The sequence below is a fragment of the Bos javanicus genome, chromosome 4 (assembly GCF_032452875.1).
Source record: "Bos javanicus breed banteng chromosome 4, ARS-OSU_banteng_1.0, whole genome shotgun sequence".
Taxonomy (NCBI): domain Eukaryota; kingdom Metazoa; phylum Chordata; class Mammalia; order Artiodactyla; family Bovidae; genus Bos; species Bos javanicus.
Window position 1 is genome coordinate 82120992 of NC_083871.1, and position 14746 is coordinate 82135737.

Genomic DNA, 14746 nt, shown 5'->3' on the forward strand with positions numbered 1-14746 from the left:
TGGGTCAGTGAGTTACTCTAGGTCTGTTCAAACACTCAGACCAGTGTGTGTCCTGCCTGTGATGTAAATGCAGAGTACTCTGGGACTCTACCAGTAGAGACAACATGTGAGAGAGAGGGCTGGAAAATACCCGGTTAAGGGGAACTCTGAATTTTCGGCTCAATTTTGCTTTGAATCTAAAACTGCTCTAAAAACTAAAGTCCATATTAAAAAAAAAATACCCATTTACAAGAACTTTAAAAGAATGATCTGATTTTGCTGTTTCCCCCTCTCCTTGCTCCTATTGTACAAAGCCACGTTTTATTGAAGACCAGGGAGCCCAGCTCAGTTATGACCCCTGGGATCTTCTGTAATCCGGAGGGGGCTAGATCTCTCCTTTTGTGGAGTTAGAGACTTAGGAAACCTGATTGCATCTGGCCTCCTGCCAGATTCAAATCAAGCCTGTCCTGATTTCTTTCAGGGTAGGGGACATATATGTCAGTGCTTATTTTCATGGTTGACTTAAATACCATACTGTTTCATTTTGGTTAGAAAATCATTTATCTAAATCAGTGTTTGAAAACAGGAAAGACTGGGAAATATTGGCAGATAGATATTGGCAGACAGGTAGGTGCAGCAGACCCTAACCTACTAATGAGACGTGGGTCCCAAATGTGTCTTTGCTTCTTGATGTTGGTGAGTTCACGTTGCTTGGCTATTTCTTCCCTGTAACCCACACCCTCCCTGGTAAGGCATTAACCTAAACTAAACCTTTGAGTTACATCAACTAATTTGGCATCTGCAAGCCAGGAATGATGGACAGTAAACTATGTTCAGGTACGTACTGGACGCAAAGGAAAGTATGAGGGGGCTGTACAAGAATGTAATTCTGGTCTCAAAAATGCCAAAGGCACATACACAATGATATGAAAAAAATAGGAAAGAAATACTAAAATATGGAGCCTCTAAATGGCTCATTGTGTAAAGCACACAGGTACAGACATAAGTTAGGAAAATAAAGAGAATGTTTGCAGATAAAATGATGATTGTTGGGTGATTCTATACTTTGGTTCTATGCATAGCAATTTAAAGATTTTATTTTCTTCCCTGATATTTATGTCCTTTAATGATTATTTCCTCTATGCCTGGTTACTATACACTCCATGGGCCAAAGTTAAATGTAAAATTTAACTACAGTAACAGTAGATATGGAAGAACTTAAAGAGATGCACAAAAATTTATATTAGGATGTTTTAAATTTTAAAAACTTACAATTTTGAAAACAAAACACACCAAAAAATTCCATCAAGAAATCCCCTGGTGGTCCAGTGGTTAGAAGTCTGTCCTCTCACTGCTGAGGGTGTGGGTTCAACCCCTGGTTGAGGAACTAAGATCCTGAAAGCCTGGTGGTGCAGATTAAAAAAAAAAAAAAACTCTATCAAATTTTGACTTTTCTAGAGAGAAAGCAGTAAGACAAGACCAGTGGGTCAGAACTTCCTAAATAAATAATTTAATAAGACAAAGAAGTCTAGAAGCTTGCACCTCTCCATTTGTTCAGTTACTATGTATCAACTGTAAATTAGAAAAAAAAAAAAGTCTTCTTTAGGATCTTTGATAAAAATGTTCTCAGGAAACCACGCACATAAAAAAAGCTATTCCACAGAGGCAACAGAACTATCCTGGATGGGCTTTACATACAATTACTTCTGAAGCAGGGAAATGGAAAGGAAATTCGGCCCATGAGCATGGCCATGAGTGATTCGGGAGAAATACAAATGTCTCTTGTACTTTGCAAGGTACTCAAACACCTTGGGATTCACTGAAAGTGGAATGGGACTCAAACGCTAAAGGTTGTGTGATTCTTAGCAACACGCTCACCTTTGTTAACACAAAGTGCAACTCAAGACTATTATAATCATTCTAGTTGGGGGCTCAGTATCAGCATTTTCTGGGACTATCAAGTTAAGGGATCTTTGGGCATGGTTGGCAAACTGGAGGCTTGGGTTTGAGAATATGCTGGGAAGGATTACAAGCTCCCAGCATGGCTGGGACCTGAGTCACCTCATAGCAATATGTTTTCAGAGGTGAGAGGACCGGTGCTAAGGAGGAAGGAAGCAGGAAGGATTTATCTCCTGCAAGAGACCAGGAATCCTGCAAAGTGTGATGGTAATGGCTGTTCGAAAAAGCAAGAGAGTTCCAGAGAAACATCTATTTCTGCTTTATTGACTATGCCAAAGCCTTTGACTGTGTGGATCACAATACACTGTGGAAAATTTCGAAAGAGATGGGAATACCAGACCACCTGACCTGCCTCTTGAGAAACCTATATGCAGGTCAGGAAGCAACAGTTAGAACTGGACATGGAACAACAGACTGGTTCCAAATAGGAAAAGGAGTACGTCAAGGCTGTATATTGTCACCCTGCTAATTTAATTTATATACAGAGTACATCATGAGAAATGCTGGGCTGGAGGAAGCACAAGCTGGAATCAAGATTGCCAGGAGAAATATCAATAACCTCAGATATGCAGATGACACTACCCTTATGGCAGAAAGTGAAGAAGGACTAAAGAGCCTCTTGATGAAAGTGAAAGAGGAGAGGGGAAAAGTTGGCTTAAAGCTCAACATTCAGAAAACTAAAATCATGGCATCCGGTCCCATCACTTCATGGCAAATAGATGGGGAAACAGTGCAAACAGTGGCTGACTTTATTTTGTTGGGCTCCAAAATCACTGCAGATGGTGATTGCAGCCATCAAATTAAAAGATGCTTACTCCGTGGAAGGAGAGTTATGACCAACCTAGACAGCATATTAAAAAACAGAGACATTAGTTTGTCAACAAAGGTCCATCTAATCAAGGCTATGGTTTTTCCAGTGGTCATGTATGGATGTGAGAGTTGGACTCTAAAGAGGGCTGAGCGCTGAAGAATTGATGCTTTTGAACTGCGGTGTTGGAGAAGACTCTTGAGAGTCCCTTGGATTGCAAGGAGATCCAACCAGTCCATCCTAAGGGGAATCGGTTCTGGGTGTTCATTGGAAGGACTGATGTTAAAGCTGAAACTCCAATACTTTGGCCACCTGATGCGAAGAGCTGACTCATTTGAAAAGATCCTGATGTTGGGAGAGATTGAAGGCGGGAGGAGAAGGGGATGACAGAGGATGAGATGGTTAGATAGCATCACCAACTCAATGGACATGAGTTTGGATAAACTCCGGGAGTTGGTGATGGACAGGGAGGCCTGGCGTGCTGCGATTCATGGGGTTGCAAAGAGTCGGATACGACTGAGCGACTGAACTGAACTGAACTGAATGGCCATTCAGGCCCATTCTAAGTACAGTCCCCTGGTGCAAGCCTAGTCCTACGGAAAGAAAGAGCAAAGGGTAACCTTGAACTTGCTGAGGGCAGGAAGCCAGATGCCAAGGACCGTATACTCTATAGTTGCATTTATATGGAATGTGCAGAATAGGCAAATCCAGAGAGGCAGAAAGCAGGTTAGTGGTTGCCAGGGGTGAGAAGGGGGAGGACTGGAGAGTAACTGCTCCTGGGGATGGGGTTCTGGCTGAGGGTGATGAAAAAGTTCTAGAATGAGATAGCACTGAGGGCTAGACAACATGGTGAATGTGTTTAATGCTACTGAGTTGTACACTTTAAGATGGTTAAAGTGGCAAATTTTATGCTATGTTTATTCTACTACTACTACAACAATAACAACAGTAATAATAAATAGCTGTTTCTCCATATATATACCCTGGAGACCAAGCAAGGGGTTCCCAGATGGTGCTAGTGGTAAAGACCCCGCCTGCCAATGCAGGAGACACAAGAGATGTGGATTCGATCCCTGGGCTGGGAAGATCTCTGGGAGGAGGACATGGCAACCCGCTGCAGTATTCTTGCCCTGGAGAATCCTCGTGGGCAGCGGAGCCTGGTAGGCTACAGTCCATGGGGTCACAAAGACTTGTACACGACTGCAGTGACTTAGCACATGATCAAGCCACATTGCTCTTGGGCCCCACAAGGGAGGAGAACAATCCTTCTCTCCTCTGTGTGGCTGTGCAGTCCCTAGGGCTATGCCTGGCAGAGCAGAGGGAGAGATACAGGCAGGGCTGCAGGATGCCCCGCAGCTTTGGGAGGGAAGTGCTGAGTCCACTGAAGATGGAGAGGCACAGGCTGGCAGTGGGAAAAATGGATTGCTGTCAACATGGACGGTGAGTTCAGTCCTGGGCGCACCCAAGACACCCCTCTAGAAATGTCGAAGCTAGACTCTGAGCTGGCGGAGAACAGTGATGGCTATTTCGGTTCAAAATAAGACAGAGCTTCCTAGCTTGAAAAGCACTTTCATTTAATATGGATAAATTAACTTTTTAGGAACAACTTTATGAATAGATAATATCACTGCCATGTTAAAACTGTAGAACCTGGGCTCAGAAAGTTTAAATGGCCTGCCTGAGTTCAGCTGACAGGTGCTATGGACGATTCAGTCTTAAGTCTGCCACTTCCCAAAGCCTTTTAACATAACAGCGTCGGGGGTAATCTACTGCCCCCTGAGGGCTGGAACAAAGATAACTATTCCCTCATCGAGGGATGCCCTCCATGGCACCACTCTTGAGAAGAGGTGGCACAGGTCCTCAGCTTACAGAGGCTCATTTGAAGGCATTGGTTCAGGGATGAATCATTCAGCTCCTGGGGAAGTGTGTATAGTTGAACCTCTGTCAGGCAAAACATTTTTAAAATGTAAATGTGCATTTTGAAAAGAAAGATGCTAATTTGAGTGTGAGCCATGAGTTATTATAAGAACAGGGACATGGAATAAAAGGAAAGGGGGTGAGGGGTGTATGTGGACAGGAGGTGGGGAAGGCCATAGTACACTTGATTCATGTCGCAAGTTTGATGGTGGAAGAATGTTTCCTTTACACTTAGACACTGGGCAGCAGCAGCACTGTGCGGAGCTTAGGGCATCATCTTATGTTGTCCATGGAACTCTGTGATGTGTTGTCTCTAGAGTATTGTCAGGTAGCAGCTAAGAGTTCTCCAAATGGCTTTCTTCCTTAACTGGGGACAGTGACTCCCAGATTGGCTCCAGTCTTACAAATCAGTGGGCTCACGGGCCACTGGAAAGAAAATCTGTGCTGCCTGATGTTTGGAGCCTTTGCTTCCCTAATTCTGCATTTGCTGTTCATTTTTCTTGCCTAGCAAAATCCCTAGAAGAAGAAAAAAAGTGAAATCTAGAACAACCCATCCAGAAGAATTTGTGTTGGTAAAATTGGACATCTTCCCTCCCAGCAACCCCCCAAGTATTGACATCTAAGGTAGCTGAAGCAAGGAGGCAGGTCAGGAACTCTTCCTGGTACTCTCATTAAGAGCATCCCCAGCCTGCACTGGCGGAAAGAAGTTTTTGCAACGTAGATGGAAACAGTGTGTTGGGGACTTGGGATTTTGAAAAAGTGCAGAAGGTGAAGATGTTCTGGAAAATTTGCCTTTATTTTTGGCAACTATGACCCAAACAAGCAAAATCAGTTCTGCCTCAAAGATTATGATGTGTAACTATTTCATATGTGGTCAGTGTCATCAGTTCTTAAGTATTGCCATACCTATCTGTGACCTGTCATTTTCTTTTGCATTTAAGGCAGCAATCTAAGTATCTCTTGAGATACCAGGGAGAAAATAGTGAGAAATTCTTCCAATGAAAATCTCCCCACTAATTTCCACGTATTGGCTGAACCACACAGCTTCTTCCTTAGGTCAGGTGTTTTCCCCTACTCTATCTCAAATTATGGACCAGAACCACCTGGGGAGCTTGTTAGACAAGTGGATTCCAGGGGGTAGGATGAAGTCTGCATTCGAAAGCCCCCACTCAAGGGCATCAGGAGCCACTGGCCTTGGGGCTCCTGGCAGCCTATCCGGGAGGGGAAGTCTCTTCCCTTGGCCTTCAACCTGAGCAGCTTGTTTATCCATCTCCATCACTTTGAGAATATTGCTTTGTGAAAAATGAACTTGTTCTTTCTATTAGCAAAAAATATATGGAAACAGAAAGCATTGGTTGGAAAGAAAACAGACACTGGGAATTTTCCAGTGTTCTTTAGCTCCTTATTTAGATAGTAGAGCCATTCACCACTCATTACTGCCTTTGTTGATATTTTGGGGAGCACTCTTGCTGGGATATCTTAAATGTGAGACATATTATTAGCTTTTAGATGCCCCACTGAATAGGGAGGATAGAAAAAAGTGAGGGAAAGCTCCAACTGTAAAGTGAAGGGGTGAAGTGGTGGCATGGGTCATCCCAAGGGGATTGTACCCATCCAACAATGTAGCAGGCAGGGAGGCTAAGGAGTTCCCTAAATCCCCAGAGGGGTTGGCCAAGGCCTTTCTCTGGACCAGCTGACCTCTCAACATCTCTGCCTGCAGAACGGCCCCCATTGAGGCTTAAACTCTCAGGAAAATAACAGAAAGGATCTCCTATTATGAAATAGAAAAAAGTGGGGAGGACTTAGGATTTCTAATGTGGATGTGACACCCCAAGGTACACACTTCTCTTATTTACCTCGAAGAAACCAGAAAGTTCATAGTCTCACCCCAATACACAGAGCTCTTAATGGTTCTTCCAAGTCCTTAGGAAGTCCATCCGGGTTCCCACTGAGTGCCAAGCAAGGCGAAAGGAAAAACCCCCCATGATACTGATACTTCCCCCATGGAGTTGCAGAACACTAAAGATAAAGATTTTTTTTAATCCTAAATACAATTTCAGAGAGAGAAATAAAAGGCCACGTACAAAGAGACATAACTCAGGGACTTCCCTGGTGGTTCAGTGGTTAAGAATTCGCCTGCCAATGCAGGGAATGTGGGTTTGATCCCTCGCTGAGGAATTAAGATCCCCCATGACTTGCTCATCTCAAGCTTAGACTTGAGCAACTAAACCCACGTGTGCCACTAGAGAGAAGCCCACAGAGTGCAACGAAGAGCCTACGTGCTGCAACTAATACCTGATACAGCAAAAAATAAATAAACAAATAAGTAAATATTAAAGAGACACAACTCAAATAGACCTCATACTTCTCATTGCATGCATGCTAAGTTGCTTCAGTCGTGTCCAATTCTGTGATGCTATGGACTGTAGCCTGCCAGTTTCCTCTGTCCATAGGATTTACCAGGCGAGAATACTGGAGTGGGTTGCCATTTCCTTCTCCAAGGGATCTTCCCAACCCAGGGATCGAACCTGCGTCTCTTGTGACTCCTGCATTGACAGGCAGGTGCATTACCACTATTACCACCTAAAAATCTAAAATCAGTAGGGTGATACCTTCTAAGTTCTGAAAGAAAATGATCTCTAGCCAAGAATTCTATTGCTGGTTAAACTGTTATCAGCAAGAGTGGAAGAAGGCCCACATCGGAACTTACAAGGATTTACCTTCCCTTGACTTACTTTTTCTTTGGAAGCTGAATAGATACGTCAGTAAAATAAGGGGATGAACCAAGAAAGAGGAAGATTTAGGATGCAGAGAGCGGTGTGTGTCCTCCCTAAAAACAATACAAGGGAGCGCCACTATGATAGATGCCTGGAAGTTCTAATACCCAGTTGAGACTGCAGCATAAAGAAAGGGCTCTAGAGAGATATGTCTAGAAAAAAAAAAAGCACAGTTCCATAGAAGTGATACAATATTTAGAAGAATTTGAGAGTATGATATAAAAGAGAAAGGAAACTAAATTTCAAGCAAAACAAAAGCTGCTAGGGAAAGCCACAATCTCGAATGTCCTTTCTGTTACTAACTAGGACAACCTGGGGCCTAACAGGACGCTCTGTCAGTGGAAAAGCATCAGTGTTGGGGATTTTTAGCTCCGAGGAACCTGGTGTGGATGTTGTTTCTTCAAATGAGCATGTCACATGGGCCAAGAAAATGAAGCTCCGTCAATGGTAAACTTGTAGACATAAGATCTTCCTTCAGGAAAAAAACAACAACAACAACAAACCCCTCCTGCCTGTTGCCATCAGATTTTCAAGTCTTCTTCAGGTAGTAATATCATATAAAATTAGAACTTGTTGGGTTTGAGTGTGCATTTTGAGTATAGATTCTGTTCTTTGATTTTGCTTGATTGATTTTTCCCTAACCTGCAGGGAATCACATTGTATATGGAAAGATTCACTCTTGATATGAAATCAGGTTATTCAACAGAGGAGACCAGATTTATTCATCAGAGAATCCCAACCCTCCCATAAGAACTGGTTTCCTTTTCTCATGGAGTTTGGCAGAGGCTTGGTTGAAACATTAGTGATCTGGTTGAAACATCAGAATCTCCTTGGATGTCAGTTCTCTCTGCTCTGCTCATTCTTCAATACATGGATAATCTAGGGTGTTTTTTTTTTAAGAGATTTGAGATTAAGAGTGCATCACTGACTATGCCACCTTTCTTTCTTAATACCATATCTGTTTAATGCAATTGGGTGAAATAGAAGTGCCTGTGTAAAATTCAATCCCATTATTTTTCCTTCTTAGATATGGAAAACAATTATTTACATCTTTGATAACTTCTTCTCAGACCTTTTAGCTGGAGGGCAAATGGTTTAAAATTACAGCTAACATTTACTGAGCATGGTTTTCCTGGGTGTATTTAAAAATTATTAGGGTAGAAGTGAAGCCATATTTACTAAAAATGAAGCCATGGATATGGGGGAAAGGAACACGTGCTCATTTTATATTTCTAGGCTAATAAAATAATATAATTTTTTTTAAACTTAGCAGAGCAAGTAAGATGTACCCTGCCTTTCAAAGCATTGACATTTGCCCTTCCCTTCAAATGGGAATTTGCAGGAGAAGATGTTACAGGCAGTTCAATGGATACTGTGCCAGGCTTAAACACAGGACTGTGTTCACTCAAATTTCTTTTAGGCTATAGACACATGGGCCAGTGCTTATTTTCATGGTTGATTTAATCCATCCCCTCTGCCAGTGTAGGGATTATTCCCTACAGTTATTCTTCAGTGGTCTGTCAGTTCAGATTAAAAAAAGTTAAGTGACAAAGATGCAGTGGCTGATTCCTTTAGAAGCCTATGCTGTACAGAAAGAGATTTCTTTTTAAGAATCTGACTATGTTCTCTTCTTTTTAATTTCCCTCTGATCACCACAAATCTTCCTTATCTAGGCTGAACTTTAAACTCCATAAACAGGCAATTCAGTTTTGTTCCTCTACGACAACTTCTGGTTTGCCAAAAGGCTTTATAGATCTTACCTTATTGGTTCTTGCTTATTTTTTGAAAAGAAGAAATAGCGTATGTCTCCCCTCACTTTACAGATGAAGAAATCTAAACTCAGACATGATTCTGGGACGATATGTATCCTAGCTTTGTGTGGCCTGCATAATAAATGATAAAACTTTCAATAAGCTACATCTATTTTTGTATTTTGAGAAAGATATCAAAGATATGCCCTTGTCAGATTTGCAATTCTAGTCTGGATTCATAGAAAAGAAACCAATAACAGTTGATTTTAATTGTGTACCACAATGTTTACTATTTAAAAGTCCCTCATGATATATCACTAATGTTATTACTCTTCTCATTCTTTTTTTAATATTTATTTTTATTTATTTACTTATTTGGCTGCCTTGGGTCTTGGTTGTGGCAAGCAGGATCTTTTTAGTTGTGGCATGTGGGAACTAGTTCCCTGACCAGGGATTAAACCTGGGCCCCTTGTATTGGGAGCTCGGAGTCTTAGCCACTGGACTACCAGGGATGCCCACTCTTCTCATTCTTATTTTCTCTCTCTGTCTCTACAAGTAGAATTCTTTAGCAGGATCATTAATATACTGCATGGGTAATTTGGTTATTTTGTATTGATATGCAAATCAGCCATTCAATTCATATTATTTTATGCTTTCATATGTAACAAACAAGAAGAAAACAAATAGTTTTAGTGAAATAATTAATTACATTAATGATAATCCTACTGGAAGAAGAGTCTTCAAAAAAAGAATCCTGGGAAATTTCATAGAAAGCAATAGATGCTGGAATATCAATGGAATTAAAATGTAATGAGGTCATATCACCTACATAAGTATAAATGTTTTTGCAATTGTCTCATGGATTTTTACCAGGCTGGTTGATCTTGCTATGGGAAGTAAAGTGATATTCTTTTTACTTCATTAATGCAATGTGGACAAAAGAGGTGAACACAAATGTATCAGTCAGCACAGGTTAGTTATATTGTGGTAACAAGCAGCCCCTAAACTCATTGGCTACCCCAACAAAGATTTTTTTTTTCTTTTCGTGCTATAATAAATTTTGTCAGGAGGGTCTTAGCTTAGTATAGTTACTTAGGTACCCAGCTGATAGGTCTGTCACTATCTAGAGCACTGCCTATGATATGAAAAGGACAGAGAGTTTTTTAGGGTGGGAATTAAATGCTCTGATTCAGAAGTCATCCCATCACTTTCTCTCACAACTCATTGGCCAGCAGTAGTCACAAGTCTACTTGTGGCTAAATGCAAGGGGACCAGGAAGTGTCATACTATCAAGTCCTAGAAGGGGGGAGAGTCAGAAAAAAATTGTAAATAACATTAACAATCTCCACAAAAGCATCACTCTGCCCTCCAGAGAGTTTCTGTATATATTACTTTCTTCCCATTTTCATTTTTGTCTGAATCATTGAAAGAGCTTATTAACTGAACTCTTAAACTCTTACCTTCCCTGTTCCTTCTTTCTCTCGTTCATTAATTCATTAAATGTTATCAGATCATGTGTCAAGTGCCCCTCTGCCACCAGAGTTAATTTTCTAAAATATAGATGGGATTATACCACTAATTAAAAAATTAAAAAGGATTATTATAGCTCCTACTCATCAGAGAATGAAATCATACAGCTCAGCCCATATTGGAGTATGACTTTGGCTCCAGCCCACCTTTCTAGACTCATTATAACCCATGTTGAGAAGCCTCACTTCTAGTTCAGAGGTAGAAGCTGTTGATACATTGACGTAAAGACCAGGATGCCCCATTCCCACATATACAAAAATAGAACTTTTAAAAAGTTTGAATTAGTTGACAAGATTAAAAAATAAAGAGAGTCAACATAAAATATGCATTGTCCACTATTCTTAAAAATAATCCAGAAAGTCTGGCCACATGACTCTCATTCCTGTATGGGAACCAGAGCTGAGTAGCAGATGCTCTGCCAGGCAGGGCTGGTGCTCACGGTGGCTAGGATGAATTGCTGTCCCCTGTACTCCCATAAGGGGACATTCATGGGGTCTTCTGTACTACAATGAATAATGTGCACTCAGTTGGCTCTTTTACCAAATAGCTTCCAACAGAAGTGAACCAGGTTTTAGTCAGTTCCTTTCCCCTCCTTAATCTTCCTGCCTTCTCTCAGCAACCTGCATATAGTAGATGTTTACTAAATAGTTGAGAAATGACTCAACATCACTAATTGCAAATCAAAGCTATAATGAGGTATCACCTTACACTGCTCAGAATGACCATCATTAAAAAAATCTACAAATGATAAATGCTGGAGAGGGTGTGGAGAAAAAAACCATCCTATGTTGCTGTTGGAAATGTAAATTGGTGCATCCACCATGGAGAACAGTATGGAGTTCTTTAAAAAACTAAAAATAGAGTATCATATAAATCAGCAATTCCATTCCTAGGTATATATTTGCAGAAAACCACAATTTGAAAACACACATGCAATCCAATGTTCACTGCAGCACTATTTACAACAGCCAGGATGTGGAAGCAACCTACATGCCCACCAGTATAGGAGTGGATAAAGAAAATGTGGTACATATACATAATGGAATATTACTCAGCTATAAAAAGAAGGAAATAATGCTATTTACAGCAACATGGATGGACCTAGAGATTGTCATACTGAGTGAAGTAAGTCAGAGAAAGACAAATTTATGACATCACTTATATGTGGAATTTGTTTTTAAAGGGTACAAATGAACTTATATACAAAACAGAAATAGAGTTACAGATGTAGAAAACCAACTTATGGTTGCCAGTGGGTAAGACAGGAGAGGGATAAATTGAGAGATTGGGATTGACATATACACACTACCATGTATAAAATAGATAACTAATAAGGACCTACTGTGTAGCACAGGGAATTCTACTCAATACTCTGTAATGGCCTATATAGGAAAAGAATCTAATAAGTGGATATATGTATATGTGTAACTGATAGTCTTTGTTGTATACTTGAAACTAACACAACATTGTAAATTAAATATACTCCAATAAAAGTAATTGAGAAATGATAATTGCAAGGAACTGTAATTTGATTTGCCTCTTGCTAATTTTGTCTTATTCTTTTTCCCCTAACTGTGTCACATGGTCGCTATGAGTTGGCTCACAAAGGAAGATATATGTAATGGTAGGATTCTTGAGTTTAAAAAGATCCACTGCTTGGGTTTCTAGGTGAATACATGAGAGTTATGTGATTTCTGAGCATGTAAGGATTTTCAGTTAACTTTGAAGAAGGTTATATATTTATATAAAAAACTAAGGCAAATTTCTATGATTCCTATGTTCCTTTTTTTATAGTTATACAGACAGAGATAGCCATTCTGACACATCTGAAGCTATGTCCTAAAATTCTGTAGTATAACTTTGTTTATCAACTATTCATAATTTTGCTTATGAACTAGTTCACAAAGTCATAAGCAAAACATAAATTTGCTTATTCATAATTTTATTTATAAACTAGTTCACAAAGTTCATAAAGGAAGCAAATTAATATTTTAGGATTCAGAATTTGAAGGTGTGCTATAGAAATTCAACATGAAATACTTGTATATAAAATGTGGTCAAAGAGGAAATGACAGGCTTAGAGTGCCCTGAAAGGTTATCTGAAAAAACAGAAAAGAGCTTCATGTGGGTGTGAGATGGGCAGATTAAATCGTAATCTTAGAAGAGTGAAAAATGTCATCAGAACCCAGGCTGACCCAAAATCTACTCAATTTGGGGAGAAACATCACAGAGCATATGGATTAGGAGGGTTTGAGTTGAAGGTCAGGTTCTTAGGATGTCTGGGCTAGCAGGATGTGAAAGTCAGTCAGATATAAACAAGTGTTGCCTTGTTAGGGGAATGGGCAAAATCACGATGTAGATCCAGGGGCCCCCTGGGTCCTTTTCTATCTCCTTGTTCCACAGCTGTACTCTACTCCTAGTCATCAGTAAATGCATACTCTGTTCATCACAGACTGGGCAAAAGCTTAGGACAGATGAGCACAGATTCATTAACAGTATTGGCAAAATAACACATACAGGTCCTTTCTGCTTATACTGAGTCAATCCATTAAATACAAACCTTAAGCAGGTTATAGAAGAGCTGTTCAGAGGAATATGAGAAATCAAATTTTATGGCAACTAAGCATCTCATAAATATGTTACTCTCTCCCTTCATGAATGCTCTCATTGCTTTTGGCCTGCAACAGCCTCGTGTTTTCTCTTCCAGTTCCTCTATTTGTAAAGACCAACTTCCCCTTCCTCCACCTGTCTTTCCTTCTCTCTTTCCCGCTCCCACCTTCCTCCTTTCTTCTTCCCCTACTTTCCTCCCTCCATTCCTCTTTACCCATCTTCTCTCCTTTCTCTAAGAGGTTATTAAGCACCTACCACATGCCAGGGGATATTCAAGAAGTATAAACCTGAACTAAACTCCGATTCAGCTTTCCCAAAGTTCATTCATGTTCTATCTGGGAAAATAGACATGTAGGTGCCCAATCATGATACAACGATTATGTTAATGCTTCTATTTAAAGCTTTTTACCAATTTCTTATGTCTCCAAATTAAGTCCTTAGCATTCATATTAGAGCCATTCACACCATGGCCTCATCCCCACTTTGTGTCTTGGGCTCCGCCATTTACCTACATGTACCCTCTGTGCCCATCACACAACCTGCATGTCATTTCCCCCGACATACTTGGCTTTCCTGTGTCCATGCTTTTGTTCATGGTTATTCTACTTCTTGAAATGGTCTTCCCCCATCCCTGTCTGTCATGATCCTTTACTTCTTTCAAAACTCAGCTCATCTTTCTGTGTAACCTCTTCTGCTTCCTCTTAGCACCTAGTAAAGTGAAGTGAAAGTGAGGGTCACTCAGTCGTGTCCGACTCTTTGCGACCCCATGGACTATACAGTCCATGGAATTATCCAGGCCAGAATACTGGAGTGGGTAGCTGTTCCCTTCTCCGGGGGATTTTCCCAACCCAGAGATAGAACCCAGGTCTCTCACTTTGCAGGTGGATTCTTTACCAGCTGAGCTACCAGGGAAACCCAAGAATACTGGAGTGGGTAGCCTATCCCTTCTCCAGCAGATCTTCCTGACTCAGGAATTGAACCAGGGTCTCCTACATTGCAGGTGGATTCTTTACCAACTGAGCTACCAGGGAAGCCCCTAGTAGGTACAAAGAAATACCTGGTTATGCCACACGTGTGTCTCTTTTACACCTGTCAGGAATGCCGTGTTATGACCATGTAGAGATTTGAAGGTTGAGATGAGCTTTTTTTTTTTTTTTGGATCTTGACCTCCTTGAGAATCTTATTAAAAAATACATCATTTCCCCAAGAGACATGTTTATATTTGTAAATTTAACATACTTTTTTGGGGGGTTTCTGGCCCCTCTGATGCCCATCCATAGTTTCTTACAAAGGCTAAGAACTTCTGTTGGGGGATCAGGCTGTGAAATACACGGCCTTTGATGGTATGCCTTGATGGAGAGAGGTAGGTCCTCAGAAAAGAGATCTAGAATTTGAAAGGTAGGCCACAGGTGGTT

The 14746-nt window shown here is 40.7% G+C and overlaps 1 protein-coding gene across 1 annotated transcript in view; it reads right to left on the minus strand.

Moving 5' to 3' along the window:
- POU6F2 (POU class 6 homeobox 2) overlaps nucleotides 1–14746 on the minus strand; it is a 389805-nt gene that overhangs the window by 127046 nt on the left and 248013 nt on the right. The window lies entirely within an intron of this gene.